The sequence below is a fragment of the Nicotiana sylvestris genome, chromosome 7 (assembly GCF_000393655.2).
Source record: "Nicotiana sylvestris chromosome 7, ASM39365v2, whole genome shotgun sequence".
NCBI lineage: Eukaryota > Viridiplantae > Streptophyta > Magnoliopsida > Solanales > Solanaceae > Nicotiana > Nicotiana sylvestris.
Window position 1 is genome coordinate 152,337,066 of NC_091063.1, and position 18,472 is coordinate 152,355,537.

Genomic DNA, 18,472 nt, shown 5'->3' on the forward strand with positions numbered 1-18,472 from the left:
ATGAAACAAAAGATCAAGCATTAATTGCAAAATATAACGAAAAATCATCAAGGAATACAAAAATTCAACAAAAATAGCATCTCAGAATATGCTCAATAGAAATTGGGTGAATTTTGAGGGGGGACAAAGAAGGATTCAAGCATCAGGAAAATGCAGTATAGATCGAGAGATAATGAAATTATTTGATTTGCTATGAAAAAAGAACAAAGAACTTACAGTGATACTAAGACGAAACGGAGAATTGGTGTAAAATTCGAAGAAGCCCAACAGGTACGATCTCGATTTTCTTCTCTTTTGGGAGACGTTGGATCTATTTAACCCACCGTTGACGTGGGTGAGGGTGACTGGTAATTATACGTCGTCGTTTCTCAGAAGGCGGTAACTTGAAAAATAAAAAGTAGATGTGGCTGCTGGGATTCGAGCCCAGGTCTCTACGGCCACAACGTGGAATTCTCACCACTAAACTACAGCCACTTGCTGGCGTTAATTGCAGAAAATATAATTAAGACCTATAGTTTATTACGATAATTGAGGTTAATTTCTGTCTCGGATTAATTAGTTTGATTATTTTGAACTTTCAGTTTGAGCCTATATGTTAGACTTTTTAAAATAAAACAAAAAAATGTATCATCAAATAATGTATTTTCAAACTCTATACGGTTAAAACCGGGCTTACCCGATTATGCTATTTGATCGAGATAAGGGAACTGCATCGAGTGATTGCCTCGTAATGAATCGGATTAGAGCACGGAGACGAGGCATCGAGTTCTAGGATCGAGGTGTCTGCCGATATCGAGGCCAACATCGACCAAGACCAAACGTGACAGACTTCGAGCAAGGCATAGTAACGGAAAGGCGAGATATCCGTGATTGGCCGGAGATCATGGCGTAAATCCCGGAACAGATCAAATCAAGGACGGTTATCTAGTTAATCATGGGATTTACTTCCATGTATCTTAAATAGGATTCCTCTACTATATAAAGGGGGTCCTAATCATCTTGTAAACACCTTACATTCACGAATATCAAAGGAATATAATATCAAAGGAATATCAAAGGAATATAATATTTCTCAACTTACTTTCTTGTTCATCATCTTATTGTGCCTTTAACTATTCTTTCATAACTAGCTCTTAGGGTGTCTGAGCTCGAGGGCCCTGTCCAAATGCTGGTTTGTTTTATATTATTGTCAATTTGCATCGCTTATATTTACGTTTATCAATTGGTATTAGGTGAAATCACATATCCTTAAAATCACAATATAAGTTTATTTGTTATTCAAATTTTAGGGTAAACAGTTTGGTGCCCACCGTGGGTCCCGAACCCACGACCACAAGGTTAAGAGACTTGGTCTTCATGGCAAGAACAAACACGTAGTCGCCCCGGGAAATGGAGTACCTCCAATCAATCCCGACATACCACAGGCCGCAGATCCAGTTGATGTCAGTTCTCGTGTAGCCATTAGTGAAGATTTAGGCGCCGACCCTGCAGAGATGCCCGGGCAGCCGATCAGAACACACAGGGTGGTGAAGAAGGCGGGATTAGCCTTCGAATGATATTTGACATGTTACAAACTCGGCAGGCTGCGATAGCGCAACTCCAAAATCAGAATCGAGTACCAAGCAGAATCGAACTCTATACATCACAGAAAGTTATTCATTGGATCAAGGTTGTACAGAAGAAATTGAACGATAATGGATCAGGAACTGACCCCGCCATCATGAAGATACTCGAGGAGCTCACTAAACAGATTGAATCAGGAGAAAAGAAAATCGAGGCTAATGATAAAAAGGTATAAACTCACAACTCGTGGGTTGATCAAATACCGGGGGTACCCCCGATTCGGAAGGGTTCGAATTCGAAAAGGTTCGTACAGAAGCCTTTCCCACCAAGTGCAGCTCCGAAACCTATTCTGAAGAAATTCCGCATGCTAGAAATTTCCAAGTATAATGGAACCACTGATCCTAATGAGCATGTCACTTCTTATACATGCGCAATAAAAAGAAATGACTTAGAAGACGATGAAATTGAATTTGTTCTGTTGAAAAAAATTGGAGAAACTTTATCGAAGAGGGAAATGATATGGTACCATAATTTTTTGCCTAATTCCATCAATTCATTCGTCATGCTTGCTGATTCGTTCGTAAAGGCACAGGATGGAGCAATAAAGGTCGCAACTGGGAAATCAGACCTCTTCAAAGTGAGACAAAAGGACAATGAAATGCTAAGAGAATTCGTATCTCGGTTTCATATGGAATGCATGGACCTACCCCATGTTACCGATGATTGGGTTATCCAAGCCTTCACTCAAGGTTTTAACGAGCAAAGTTCGGTAGCATCACGTCAACTAAAGCATAATTTGATTGAATATCTAGCGGTGACCTGGGCCGATGTGCATAATCGATACCAGTCAAAGGTCAGAGTCGAGGATGATCAGTTGGAGCCCCTTCCGGTTCCGTTTACCCGAATAAATCGGAAGGCAAGATTCAAAAAGACATCGATAGAGAGACCCGATCAAACAGAGATTGGTACCAACCATATAGCGCAGATCGTAGAAACAACGGACTGGGACGTAATCCCGTTTGAAATGATCAAAGGAATAATTGAGGTCAAAACTCCCGGGGGCTCATGAGTAAGGGTGGTTTCGATAAATATGTCGAGCCTAAAGAAGCGCCACGGTTATCAGAGTACAACTTCAGCGTTGATGCATCGGGTATTGTATCAGCCATTGGACAAATAAAGGATACTAGGTGGCCTAGATCCCAACAGACCGATCCAGCCCAAAGGAACCCTAATCAAATGTGCAAATACCATGGAACCCGTGGTCACAGAACTCAAGACTGCAGGTAGTCAAGGGAGGAGGTGGCACGTTTATTCAATGAAGTTCATCTTCGAGATTTCCTGAGTGATCGAGCTAAAAATCATTTTAGAGACAAGGATGCAAATAGGAAAAACGAACAGGAAGAACCGCAGCACGTGATCCATATGATCGTTGTGGGGTCGATATTCCTCAAGGCCCGATTGTGAATACCTAATTTTTGCATTATTTTAACACCTCCTAAATTTATTAGTGTTTTTTATTATTTAATAATTTTTTCAATTTTGTGTGTTTAATTGCGTATTTCCGATCATAAAAATACCAAAAATAATTTTTTCTTCATTTGCGCATTTTAGAAATTAACTAAATGTTCAATAGGTGAATTAATCTAGTTAATTGATCATTTGAATAAGTTATTTAATTATTTTATTTGTTTGTATAAAATTTAGTTTAGTAAGTTTGAATAAGGAAGAAATTGGGCTAAATTTGAAAGAAAAATTGTCCAAGAGTGCAAGATAAGGGGCTGCCATTGAAAGGGTCTGAAACTATGTAGTTTTGCCTCAAAACTACGTCGTTTCACTAAATGAAACAAGATCAAATCTTACCCATCCATTCCATCTTGATCCAATGGATCTCATTCACTCTTGGCCTAGGTATTTAAAGCCTCAAAAATCTGAAAAATGGCCCCCATTTCTCCCATAATTATTTTCTCCTCCCTCTCTCTTCTCTCTCTCTTTCTCCATAACCGCCGCCCCTCCACCGCCGCCGAAAATCGCCCACCGGTGGCGGACCACCTCCAAACCATCTTAAAATTTCACCATGTAATCTCCAACACCTCCTCTTTCCATATCTCAAAACCAAATTCTTCAAAAAACTCATCAAACTCCTTGAATCATAGATCTAGAAAACTTTTCCGTCACTTTTTTGCCCAAATTCTTGAAGCTCCAACCACTACCACCCTACAATACCTACATCAACGGATAGAGCTCCTCGAGACCTAGCTATTGATGCCAATTGCACCTTGAAAATCAGGCAATCAAAATCCGACCAAATTCGGCGGCCTCCCCGAACACCCTCTTTTGGCATACCACCATTTTTTCGGCCACTTGAATTGTAGAATGGTAAAAATCCTATTCTTTTCATGGGTGATTTTTTATTTTGTTTTATTTTTTAGATTTTATTTTTTCTATTATTAATTATTTTAGCATTAGTTTTTGAAGTTTAAAATGTTAAATTTTCTGTTTTTGCACTTGTTGAAGTAGTAAAGTAGCTTTGTATTGATTAAAGTGAGGTAGTGAGGAAATACTTGAGAGTATATGGTAAAATCGTAATCCTGCCCCGTTATTAATTTTCTGATTTTTTGGGTTAGAATTAGTTTCTGTCTTGTTTCTTTTTTTAATCTATTTCTGATTATGTTTGTCTAGTTGGTTTATTAAATTGCTACAGCGATAGCGTGTGTCCTATATGTTAAATGTTTCAGAACTAACAAGGTTGTTGGATGTGCATATTAGCCAGGTTTTGGTGGTTGGTTTTGTTGGTAGTCTAGCCTCCCCTCCTTCACAAGATCCAAAGGCACATATGGCCTCCGCAAGCAATTTACCAATCATCGGTCCTGATGATAGCCCGCCATCGGCTATTCTGCAGCTAGAATCAGCAGTTGCTGAAGACAATAAGATGTTGCGTCTCCGCATATTGGAAATGTGGGACGCCTGGTCTAATGGTAGGGAACCGCCAAGTGCAATGGGTTCCTTGAGTTGATCCTCAGGTCAGGTGAGGTTACCAACGCCCATGTGCCCAACCCGCTCATCCCATGCGGGCACCCTCCAATGCCCTCCAATGATCCTAGCATGCCTTCTGTGGTTCGCCCCCAGGCACCAGCTTCAAGGGCACTGCCTCCAACGTTCATCTTTCAGGGTCCACGGCTTCAACCAGAAATAACATATGTGACCCCATACTCTTTCGTTCAACCTCCGCAATATGATCTCTCGGGGGAGCAAGAAACGATTTTTAAAAATCCCGAGCAAGAGGAAATGGCTCGAAAAATGAAGAGCCTGGAACAAAGCCTGAAAAACATGCAAGGTCTGAGTGGTCAAAAAAGTGTCTCATACTCCGACCTCTGTATGTTTCCCCATATCCACTTGCCAGTTGGCTTCAAGATGCTAAAATTTGAAAAGTACAGCGGGCACGGAGACCCGGTTGCTCATCTAAAACGATACTGTAACCAATTGAGGGGTGCTGGTGGAAAAGAGGAGCTGCTAATGGCCTATTTTGGGGAAAGTCTCACCGGAATCGCTTCTGAGTGGTATACGGATCAAGAAATTACCCATTGTCACATGTGGGATGATATGGCCCGAGATTTTGTTCGCCAGTTCTAGTATAATGTGGACATCGCTCCCAACAAAAACTCTTTGTCTAATTTGAAAAAGAAAATCACGGAAAGCTTCCGCGAATATGCTGTCAAATGGCGTGACCAAGCTGTCAGGGTAAAGCCTCCAATGGACGAAATTGAAATGATCACGGTCTTTCTACAGGCCCAAGAGGCGGACTACTTCCAGAACATGATGTCCGCTATGGGAAAGCCGTTTACTGAGGCTATCAAAATTGGGGAGATGGTAGAAAGTGGGATAAAAATGGGTCGAATCTTGAGTCATACTGCTTTTAGAGCCACATCACCAGATGTCCAAAATGGTTCGGATGGTTTGATGAACAAAAATGGGAGTGAGGAGGGAGCCATGATGGTTTCAAGCTCGATAGGGGCCCGCATGTCATTCAGCCAGTCATGTGTGCCTCTTATGGTCCCACCACACTATTATCCCCTTCAAGATGATGCTTATGTTGTGGCACCGCCTCCCTATGCGGTGATGAGCGTGCAATCTTACACGCAACCACAACATCATACACAAAATCGAGCTCCACCTCCTAGAAATGTCCATCCTTACCAAGCTCCATATAATCCTCAACAAAATGATCCCCAAGACAATCCTCGCCCAAAGAGAGCCTTTCAGAAAGAATCAGTTCACCCCTATTGGTGAATCGTATTCAAGCTTGTTCCAAAAGCTAATCATGCTAGATCTATTGCAGCCAGTGGCCCCGAACCGGCTGAACCCCGAGTCCCTCTCGCACCGAGCTGACGCTAGATATGAATACCACTCTGGAGCAGTGGGACACAGTACGGAGGACTGTTGGACCCTCAAAAGGGCACAGTTAAAGATTTGATTGAAGCTGAAAGAATTGTTTTTCGGGATGAAGAAGCTACTGATGTGATGAACAATCTGTTGCCTGCCCACAATATCGGGCCAATGGTTGGAAAGATCTGTGAAGCTGAGGAATTTAATCGGGCACTAAAATCCATTGCATCCATTGCCGAGACAGAAGAAAAGCCAAAAAATAGTCTCCAAGCATGAAAGTTCCCCATCAGACGGGAGTCTTAGTGGCCAGTCTTGCTATCCTTTCTGCATCCGGATTATCTCAGGGTGTTATCTGGATATTTTACCTTATTATCTTACTTTCTAATGCAAACCCTTCTATCTTCAAAAAATTGAAAAAAAAATCAAAAATCAAAAATCAAAAATCAAATGAAATTAATATTTCATTTTCCAAGAATATCTCTTTTCTTAATCTTGTCATTTTTCTTTCTTATTCTCTTTTTAGTTCTGTTAAATGCAGATTTCAATAACGCGACATGCTTGCGGACTTCATGACCAGATTCTGAAACTGTCAGGCCTCAAAATAATGAATCAAGGATTAGATCGCAATGAAGATAAAGTTTAAGGAAATAAAATAAAGAGTTGGAACAACTGAAGGAAAATTGGTTCCCAGATTGGAAAGGTCCATACATTGCAACAAGAGTATTGCCAAAAGAGTGTGTTGCACTTGGGACACATCGAAGGAAATGTCCCTGAAATAACTGTCAATACAAATACAGTCAAAAGGTACTATGTTGGATCCTCCATATAGTACTAATATTCTCCAATTGGGATGACGAAGGCTTTCATTATCGCTACCCAAACACTATCAACCCTTTGCAAACCCTTTGAGTCGGATCCCATTCTTTGATCACCCTCTTTGGAACCTGAAAGTGTTATTGAAAAATGAAATGAAAAAAAAAATATACAAAAAAGAGAGGAAGAAAAGACAAATAAAAAGAAAAACAAAAGAGGAAAAGGAAAGGAAAAAGAAAGAGAAAACAAAACAAAACAGAAAAACGAAAGAAAAAAATAGTTCCCTGAACTACGTTCGACTTGATTCCGAAAGGATACGTAGGAAGCCTCTCTCTGGGGTTCAGTCACACCAAAATAAGAATCCAAATTCCCCAAAAGTAAAACTGGGGCAAATGTTGTAATGGTCTGGCGATGATCCCGCCAGAATGGTTCCAAAGTTGTAATTCGATCCAAATCATTTTTACCCAAATCCTTTCAAGTCCTTTCGATCAATTGGTGAGAATGTTCAAGGATCAGAGAATAAGGCTACTTGGATCCGATGCAATAAAAATGAGAAAAATAAAATGAGAGAGTCTTATTGGTGAAAACTCACACGGGCACCGTGAGGCGATAATAAGCAAAGAAATCAAAATGAGAGAGGCTTGTTAGTGAAAATTCGCAAAGAGCACTATAAGGCGATGGTGAATAGAGAAATAAGAGAGGTCAGCTCATGAAAACCCGCAAAGGGCGCCCCTAATCGAAAAGAGGATCCTCACAGCCATCGGCACCGACAGAGTCCTGGCAAGGTTTCTCGATTTTGAGGCAAAAAATTGTGATGAATTTCTGAGAGTCGGACGGTTTACACAGATCAGGCATCCAGTCCAAAAGGCATGTCATGTTCATTGAAGTCCGCATGTACTCCAGATAAGTCCTTCTTTCCTTTCCTCGAAAGGGACACTTCTTGTTTTAAATTCATTCTCCATTCTATTGTTTGTTTTCTTTTAATCCCTTTCAGCCTAACACTGTTCCGAAACTAAGACAAAGAAAGGATGGCAAGACTGATTTACAGGATTCTCATTTGGCGCGAGCTAATCTGTAGAAAGGCACCCAGCCTCGTCACGGGCATCAAGTCAATCCCAACTAGCCATGGCGGCCGATGCTTCAAAATCAAAACTCTTGGAAAGAGAAAATCAAATGGAGCGCCTATAAAGGCAAATGAAGTTGAAAAGGTTGAGTACCACGTGGCTAACCATCTCGGCAAAGAGTTGAAAAAGCCAAGGTACCCCAAATGCTCTGAATTTGAAGTTGGGAGAAAGAAGCCAGAAAAGAAAGGCCTACGAAGGCGAAATAAAGTTGAAAAAGGTTAAGTCCCATGCGACTAGCCATTGCAGCAAAGTCTAAGGAGCCAAAAGTTCCCCAATGCTCCAAAGAAAAGAAAAAAAATGATGAAAAAAAAGAATATAAAAAAAAGAAAAAAAAGAAGTTAGAAAGGAAAAGCCTACGAAGGCAAGATAAAGTCGAAAAGATTGAGTTCCACCGACCAATCATCATGACAAAGTCTGGAAAAGCCAGAGTTTTTCTAGAGTTAGAAAGGCAATTGGTATTCAGGAAGCAACCAGTTGCAATTGAAAGGGCCGAGATCAAGTGATCAAAACAACCAAGGCCACAAAACCAGCCACCGTTTCAAACTAACAATTATTCTTTGTTTAAAAACATGAAACAGGTACAATCCAAAGCAACCTTATGAGAAGCAGATGCAACCAAAGAGAAACTGCACAAGGGCTAGAAACAGCTTTGCAGCAATAGTCAATCGAATAGGGAAGTCCCCTCCAAATTCTTTCCCGCATTCCATGAAATAAAGAACCAAAAAAAAAGAACGTCACCAAACGTAAGATCCTTAAAATCTCCATTTTTCTGTTTCCAGCATGCATCACTATTGTTCACACCTCCCATTTTTGTAGCTTAACTCAGGTATAACCATTTCTCCTTGGGCGATCCAGCTCATAGTTCCGGGTAGAAGTACTCTTTGCTCAGGTTGTTTTTATGCAACTTAACCCAGGTAGAACCTTTTTGCCTAGGGGGATCCAGCTCATGTAGAAGTACTCTTCGCACAGGTTGTTTTTACACAGCTTAACCTAGGTAGAACCTTTTCGCCTAGGGGGATCCAACTCATATTCCAGGTAGAAGTACTCTTCGCTCAGGGTGTTTTACGTAGCTTAACTCAGGTAGAACCGTTTCACCTAGGGGGATCCAGCTCATATTCCGGGTAGAAGTACTCTTCGCTCAGGGTGTTTTACGCAGCTTAACTCAGGTAGAACTGTTTCACCTAGGGGGATCCAGCTTATAGTTCCGGGTAGAAGTACTCTTTCGCTTAGGTTGTTTTTACGCAGCTTAACCCAGTAGAACCTTTTCACCTAGGGGGATCCAGCTCATATTTCTGGGTAGAAGTACTCTTCGCCTAGGCTTAGTTTTACATAGCTTAACCCAGGTAGAACCTTTTCGCCTAGGGGGATTCAGCTCATAGTTCCGAGTAGAAGTACTCTTCGCTCAGGTTGTTTTTACGCAGCTTAACCCAGGTAGAACCTTTTCACCTAGGGGGATCCAGCTCATAGTTCTGGGTAGAAGTCCTCTTCGCTGAGATTGTTTTTACGTAGCTTAACTCGGGTGGAACCTTGTCGCCTAGAGGGATCCAGCTCATAGTTACGAGTAGAAGCACTCTTCGCTCAAGTTATTTTTACATAGTTTAACTCGGGTAGAACCTTTTCGCCTAGAGGGATTTCAACACTTTATCAATAATATAGGGCACCAACCCTTGGTTACATTTTCTTTAAGTATTATAGGGTACCAACCCCCGATTACATTCCCTATCAGTAATACATGGCATCAACCCCTGGTTACATCTTTTCAATAATACAGGGCACCAACCCTTGGTTACATTTCCTTTTTCGGTATATTGTTGTATTTTTCTTCCTGTCAATAAGTTAGAAAGGTGTATAACTTTCTATAATAAGTCATAAAAATTTTCTAGTGCAAACTGGGGCAGAAAAATTTTGTTCGTTTTGTTCGTCTTTGATATCTTTGCAGGCCCCGTCGTAAAGCACAAGTGACGATTAAAGCTTGAAGTTTCAGTTTTCTTACTAGAAGAAAGAAGTCTTTTGTTCACAAGATAGTTGGAGTTAGCTTTGATAAGGTGTCAGCAACCTAGCTTCTCAAGTTTTACTTTGCCAAATTCTGAGCAACAAATCAAGCAATCGAGAATGAGCCATAATCTTTTCTTCAAAGAGCATCAAGATCCAATCTAAGGTCAATACATGCAAGCAAGTCAAGAATCAAGATTTGACTCCAGAAGACACAAAGATAGGAATTTTGTAATTCTTAGTTTGCAGACATATGTAGTTTCTCTTCTCTTTTCCTTTTGATCTAAGCAACATGTAATAGTAACGACAACAACAACAACAATAACAGTTTTAAATCCAGTGTTCGGTAGTCCCAGCTACCAAAGTTTCCAGAACTACACTGACCTGATTCCTTCATAGCCAAGGATATGTAGGCAACCTCGGAAGTAAGGTTCGGTCACCCTTGTCAAAAACGCTTTCATTGGAGTGAAATGTGAGCAAATATTAGCCATGACATTCACTTTTCTTTGCACGAAAACTCTTCATGTTCTCGAGCAAAGAGGGGCAGCTGTGAATACCTAATTTTTGTGCTATTTTAACACCTCCTAAATTTATTGGTGTTTTTTAATTATTTTATAGTTTTTTTCATTTTTTGTGTTTAATTGCGTATTTCCGATCATAAAAATACCAAAAATAATTTTTTCTTCATTTGCACATTTTAGAAATTAACTAAATGTTCAATAGGTGAATTAATCTAGTTAATTGATCATTCGAATAAGTTATTTAATTATTTTATTTGTTTGTATAAAATTTAGTTTAGTAAGTTTGAATAAGGAAGAAATTGGGATAAATTTGAAAGAAAAAATGTCCAAGAGTGCAAGATAAGGGGCTGCCATTGAAAGGGTCCGAAACTATGTAGTTTTGCCTCAAAACTACATCGTTTCACTAAATAAAACAAGATCGAATCTTACACATCCATTCCATCTTGATCCAATGGATCTCATTCACTCTTGGCCTAGGTATTTAAAGCCTCAAAAATCTGAAAAATGGCCCCCATTTCTCCCATAATTATTTTCTCCTCCCTCTCTCTTCTCTCTCTCTTTCTCCATAACCGCCGCCCCTCCACCGCCGCCGAAAATCGCCCACCGGCGGCGGACCACCTCCAAACCATCTTAAAATTTCACCATGTAATCTCCAACACCTCCTCTTTCCATATCTCAAAACCAAATCCTTCAAAAAACTCATCAAACTCCTTCAATCTTAGATCTAGAAAACTTTTCCATCACTTTTTTGCCCAAATTCTTGAAGCTCCAACCACTACCACCCTACAATACCTACATCAACGGATAGAGCTCCTCGAGACCTAGCTATTGATGCCAATTTCACCTTGAAAATCCGGCAATCAAAATCCGACCAAATTCCGGCGGCCTCCCCGAACACCCTCTTTTGGCATACCACCATTTTTTCGGCCACTTGAATTGTAGAATGGTAAAAATCCTATTCTTTTCATGGGTGATTTTTTATTTTGTTTTATTTTTTAGATTTTATTTTTCTATTATTAATTATTTTAGCATTAGTTTTTGAAGTTTAAAATGTTAAATTTTCTGTTTTTGCACTTGTTGAAGTAGTAAAGTAGCTTTGTATTGATTAAAGTGAGGTAGTGAGGAAATACTTGAGAGTATATGGTAAAATCGTAATCCTGCCCCGTTATTAATTTTCTGATTTTTTGGGTTAGAATTAGTTTCTGTCTTGTTTCTTTTTTTAATCCATTTCTGATTATGTTTGTCTAGTTGGTTTGTTAAATCGCTTCAGCGATAGTGTGTGTTCTGTTTGGCTTTAATAGTTAATTTTTGTTTGCTCATGTTGGTTCATAGTACATGTGTTGAAGTTTAATTACATGTTTTAATACTTAGTTTAATTTGAATCAATAGGGTGATATTGGTGTTGTTAAAATCTGAAATTTAGATATTTTTATCACAAAATAGGGTGCTAGTAGTCTACTTTTACTAGTAGGGTGGCTGAAATGACATTTTTTCTCCTTGCTTCTGACATAGTAGATGTTGGACAGTGTTTAGCACACAATGTCAGTCCTTATTGGGTAGACTTTTGGTGAACCAAAATCTGTCCAAAAAGTTGGCTTTTCTTTGCCTATTTAAGGGGTTGCCCTTTCCTCATTATAGGGGGGACTCCATCACACTTCCATAGAGCTTTTATAATTGCTTTGAACACACAAAAAAAGTAAAAAAATAATTCAGCAGTTGAACACATGAAAAGTAAGTTGAAATGGTGAGCTTTGGGAGTGAATCTTAGTGTGCAAACTTTTAGAAAAGTATAAGTCCTCTTTAGAGTTCATTTCTGGGTTTCCTCTCTAAGTTTTCGGGCTGCTTTAACACAGATTTGCTACTGGATTTGTTGCTATTTTGCTGCTGTTTTTATGCTGCTTTAGTTGTTGAACTATTGTTTATTCTTTTTCCATTCAGGTAATCCTTTAAGACTCATAATGTACGTATTTTCAGCAATGGGAACAACTTGAACATGCTGCACCATTTAAATGTGTTTGATGTGATGAATAGTTTGACAACAAAAGAGCTTGTATGTTATTGTTATGTATCAAACATGTGATAATGTGAATATAGTCCTTCATAATACTTGAATATTGAGTTGTAAGTTTTTGAATGTGATATGTAAGTCGTTTATGGATTTCTAAGCATGTTTTCAAGCTATTGTATCTGAGTAACAATGCTAAGTATGCCATGAATGACTTTAGGTGTATAACACATAGCATGAGTTCGTTTTATTTGCTGAAATTTCACTGCCAACATATGCTTCTAGGAATGCTGTGATAATATCTTTGGGAATCTGGCCATTTTTTCGGATTTGCAAAAATGGCTATTTTTGTAAAGTGGGCGTTTATACAATTGTGACTATGAAGTTAATGGTCATGAATGCAAACTAAGTAAAGAGCTAAGATTGTATCAACATTGGACCTTATTGAATCAAAGATAAAAGCTGGCCGATTTACCTTTAAACAACAAAATTACTCCTTTTCTTCTATATAGCATTGGGCCAATTGAAATCCATTTCTTGGCCCATTTTAATAATAAATTCCAGCAACCAAAAGCTCTATACAAGCTAGCCCATTTTTTTCTTTTAACAAGAAGTTGGCTCATTTCTTTTAAAATAGATAAAAATGGTCCAATATTTATTTGCATAATGTTTCCCAACTATAAAGCTCGAAAATAATAATAATAATAATAATAATAATAATAATAATAATAATAATAATAATAATAATAATAATAATAATAATATCAGATTTTTCTACTACTTTAATTAACTCATTTCCTTTTAATTAATTTAAACGCTAGGCAAATAGTAGGTGCGCTTTAACTTCACGGACTCACTTGTGTAGCGTGACGCTTAACTTTTAATAAGTTAATTCATCAATTTCATGTCATATTCAATAGTTTTAATTAATTTATAAATCTTTTGTCATAATCACGGATTCGCTTGCGTAGCGTGGTAGTGACATTTAATAAATTTTCTGAAAAAAAGAGGGTTAATGTTTCCTCCAACACAATTGTAGCAATTTTTCAAAAGTAAATAGCGTGCTAACAATCGTCTGTCATGACTGCTGATTCGTTTGCGTAGCGCCGTTATGACTAAATAATAAATTTCGTCGATCACGCATTCGCTTGCGTAGTGTGGTTATGACATCTTATTATTCAAAATTATTCTTTAACTTTTCTAATAATCAAGAGATAAAAGAGGATAGGTAAAACATGAAAATAATATAAATCACAGTTTGTCCAAAATTAATTCAAGCCAAGTTTAAGTTAATAAAGTGACCGTGCTAGAACCACGGGACTTGGAGAATGCCTTATACCTTCTCCCCGGTCAACAGAATTCCTTACCCGAACTTTATTTTCGCGGACCGATTAAAATAGAGTCAAATCTTCCTTTGACTAGGGATCCAAATAAATGGTGACTTGGAACACCGAAAAAATCTATTCCAAGTGGCGACTCTGAACAATAAAATAATCCCTATTCAAATTTTGTCACTTTAATTGGAAAAACTCTTTGACCCATACACATATTATTATTCTTTGGAGGGGTAAAAAAAGGGTGTGACACCGATATTCCAATGCACCAAAGTGACGATCATAAGGGAGAAGCATACCAGGGACTACTTACTAGAGGATACCTTATCTTTCAACGATGAGGATGCAGAAAGGATTGAAGAACCTCACAACGACGCACTGGAAATATCTATACTTATGAATAAAATTCAAGTTAAATGTGTGTTGGTTGATACAGGTAGCTCCAAAAATATTATCCGATCGAGATTCGTAGAGCAACTCGGCCTCCGGGATCAAATTGTGCATGCAGCTCGGGTGCTCAATAGTTTCAACATGGCAAGTGAAACCACCAAAGGGGAAATCATGTTGCCAGTAAACGTGGCCGGAACTATCCAGGAAACAAAGTTCTATGTAATCGAAGGTGATATGAGATACAACGCTCTGCTCGAGAGACCTTGGATCCATTATATAAGGGCGGTACCTTCAACGCTTCATCAAGTCTTGAAATTCCCAACACTGGAAGGAATCAAAATGGTGTACGGTGAACAACCAGCATCCAAAGAGATGTTTGCAATTGATGAGGTAATACTAGTATCGGCACTAACATCAGCAAAGGGACCAGAATCAAAGGAAATGCAGGAAGTCAAATAGCAACCACAGTCGCCAGTCTCGGCCAGATCGGAACAGCAGGAAACCTTCAAGGATGATGATTATGTGATACCTCAAACCTTCATAATTCCCGATGATTCCGATGCCACGAAGTCAATGGTCGAAGAGCTGGAACAAGTCATACTGATCGAGCATCTACCCGGTCAAAAGGTATACGTGGGCACGGGGTTAACTCTTGAGCTCAGGAAAAAACTCATTAAATTCCTTATTAAAAATATGGATTATTTTGCTTGGTCTCACCTTAACATGACAGGGATCCCACCGGAGATTACTACCCATCGTTTGAGTTTGGACCCAAAGTTCAGACTGGTAAAGCAAAAGAGAAGGCCAAAGTCCAAGGTAAAACATGCATTCATCAAGGACGAGGTAACCAAACTTCTCAAAATAGGATCCATCCGGGAAGTAAATTATCCCGAATGGTTAGCAAACGTAGTCGTAGTCCCCAAGAAGGGGAATAAACTTAGAATGTGAATAGACTACAAAGACTTAAACAAAGCATGCCCTAAGGACTCTTTTCCTCTATCGAATATCGATCGCATTATTGATGATATGGCCGGCCACGAGATCCTTAGTTTTGTCGATGCCTACTCCGGGTACAACCAAATACAAATAAACCCGGAGGATCAGGAAATGACTTCGTTTATTACTACGTACCGTACTTATTACTATAATGTAATGCCATTTGGGCTAAAAAAAATGCTAGTGTTACTTATCAACACATAGTAAACCGAATGTTTGAAGAAAAAATAAGTAAATTAATGGAGGTTTATATTAATGACATGCTAGTTAAGTCCCTGCACGCAGAGGACCATTTGACACATTTACAGGGAACCTTCAACATATTGAGAAAGTACAACATAAAGCTCAACCCCGAGAAATGTACATTCGGAGTCGGTTCAGGCAAGTTCCTCGGCTTTATGGTGTCAAATCGGGGAATCGAGATCAACTCTGATAAAATCAAGGCAATCGAAGACATCACAGTCGTGGACAATGTTAAGGCCGTACAAAGATTAATAGGGCGAATAGCCGCTTTAGGCCGGTTTATCTCGAGGTCTTCGGATCGAAGTCACAGGTTCTTCTCACTGCTCAAAAAGAAGAACAATTTCACTTGGACCCCGGAATGCCAACAAGCATTGAAAGAACTAAAGCGGTATCTTTCGAGCCCGACATTGCTTCATAATCCAAAAGCAGACGAGCAGCTCTACTTATATTTGGCAGTCTCGAAAGTTGTGGTAAGTGGTGTCCTAGTTCGAGAAGAGTAAGGTACGTAGTTTTCTGTTTACTATATTAGCCGAACTTTAGGTGAAGCCGGGACCCGGTACCTACACTTAGAAAATTAGCGCTTGCTCTAATAAGCACCTCTAGAAAAATAAAATCACATTATAAGTTTAATTGTTATCCAAATTTTAGGGTATACACTTTTCAATGTCACCCAATTTGTGTCGTAACCACTTACCCCCTTCGTAACATTTTTCACAAGCCCGAACTCTATGGCCGATTGGCCAAATGGGCCGTAGAAATTAGTGGGTGCGATATCAAACATCAACCCCGAACGACCATTAAGTCTCAAATCTTTGTAGACTTCGTGGCCGACTTTACGCCAGCCTTCGTACCGAGGTCGAAAAGGAACTTTTGATTAAAGCGAGTACGTTTTCGGGGGTGTGGAACCTTTTCACAGATGGTGCTTCAAATGTGAAGGGGTCCGGTCTAGGCATTATTTTGAAGCCTCCCACAGGAAATACAATTAGACAATCTATCAAAACCCCTAAGTTGACTAACAATGAGGCCATGATTATAGGTCTCGATCTGGCCAAAAGCCTAGGAGCAGAGGTCATCGAGGCCAAGTGAGATTCCCTACTTGTGGTTAACCAAGCCAACAAGACCTTCGAGGTTCGAGAGGATCGAATGCATAGGTACTTGGACAAATTGCAGGTAAACCTACACCGGTTCAAAGTATGGACCCTACAGCATGTACCTCGAGAGAAGAACAATGAGTCCGATGCCCTTGCAAATTTGGGGTCATCAATCGAAGACGATGAAATTAGCTCAGGGATCATTGTACAACTTTCAAAGTCAGTAGTCACAGAAGGCCACACCAAAATTAACTCCACAAGTTAACTTGTGATTGGAGGAACAAATACATCGAGTATTTAAAGAACATGAAGCTTTCATCGGACCCTAAGAAATTATGGACTCTGCGAACGAAAGCTGCACGATTCACATTGCCGAGGATGGAACGTTGTACAAAAGAATGTTTGATGGGCCGTTGGTAGTATTTTTGGGTCCGGGAGAAACCGACTACGTCCTACGAGAAATTTAAGAGAGTACTTGCGGGAACCATTCCGGTACCGAATCATTGGTTCACAAGGTCATCCAAGCAGGGTACTATTGGGTAAATATGGAAAAAGATACTAAGGAGTTCGTTCGAAAATGCGACAAATGCTAAAGACATACATCGATGATCCACCAGTCAGGGGAATAACTTCATTCAATCCTATCCTCGTGGTTGTTCATAAAATAGGGAATGGACATCGACAACCCTTTTCCATCAGCCCCAGGTAAAGCTAAATTCATTTTATTTATGACTGACTATTTCTCTAAGTGGGTTGAAGCACATGCCTTTGAGAAAGTCAGAGAAAAAGAATTCATAGACTTTATTTGGGATCACATCATATGCCGATTCTGAATACCCGCCGAGATCGGATGCGACAATGGAAAACAATTTGTCGGCAGCAAAATAATAAAGTTCCTCGAAGATCACAAGATAAAAAGGATCTTGTCGACGCCATATCATCCTAGTAGGAACGAACATGCCGAATCAACAAACAAGACCATCATTCAAAACCTAAAGAAAAGGTTGAATGACGCTAAGGGGAAATGGGAGAAATGCCCGAAGTCCTTTGGGCATATCGGACAATGACAAAATCCAATACGAGGGCAACGCCGTTCTACTTAGTATATGGCGCCGAATCTCTGATCTCGGTCGAAGTCGAGGAACCAAGTGTCAGGTTTTGATACACAACGGAAGAATCAAATCACGAAGCTATGAACACAAGCCTCGAATTGTTAGATGAAAAATGAGAAGCGGCCTTCGTTCGAATGGCTGCCCATAAACAGCGAATCGAAAGATATTACAATCGAAGAGCAAATCTTCAACACTTCAAAATTGGGGACTTATTTCTAAGGAAGGTCACCATCAATGCTCGAGACCCAAACGAGGGAAAGCTAGGTCCAAACTGGGAGGGACCGTATCAGATCCTTGGCATCATTGGAAAAGGATCTTACAAACTTGGCACGATGAATGGTGAACAATTACCAAATAATTGGAACATATCACTCCTCAAACGATATTATTGCTAAGGTATGATTTTCTCCTTTTTCATTCGTGTTTTATACTAACTTATTGCAAGTGTTTGGTTGAAGATGTCGAAGTTCTCTCCAAAAACGAAGTCCTAGGGTCTAAAAGCACGCGTTGTATTCTTTTTCCCTTCGATCGTTTTTTATCCCAAATGGGTTTTCCGGTAAGGTTTTTAACGAGACAACCATTGTTTGTGCTAACTTAGAGCAATTCAATAGTATCCGAGGCTTCTTTACAATCAACCTCGAATACTAGGGGGCATCACCCTTCAATGTTATATTTTCAGGGAAAATGCTTCGTGTCAACGGGATCTCAATAGATAAATTTTGTAAAGGGACAAACGGTCAAATGAGTCGTGCCCATGTAGATTGCCTGAGCCCTAATGACAAAACATGTACACATGAATGATCTATTGAAAGAAGTATTTTTTCCTTATCGGATGTTCCATGCCTTAGTGAAATTTCTACTTTACAATTTCATACTTACGATCTATCGCGGAAACCGGCTCAAGA

At 39.5% G+C, this 18,472-nt stretch overlaps 1 non-coding gene across 1 annotated transcript; it reads right to left on the bottom strand.

Moving 5' to 3' along the window:
• Nucleotides 1–402: 402 nt before the first annotated feature.
• Nucleotides 403–474, bottom strand: TRNAH-GUG (transfer RNA histidin (anticodon GUG)). Its single transcript has one exon. It is a non-coding gene; the product is annotated as a tRNA-His (tRNA).
• Nucleotides 475–18,472: the final 17,998 nt, after the last annotated feature.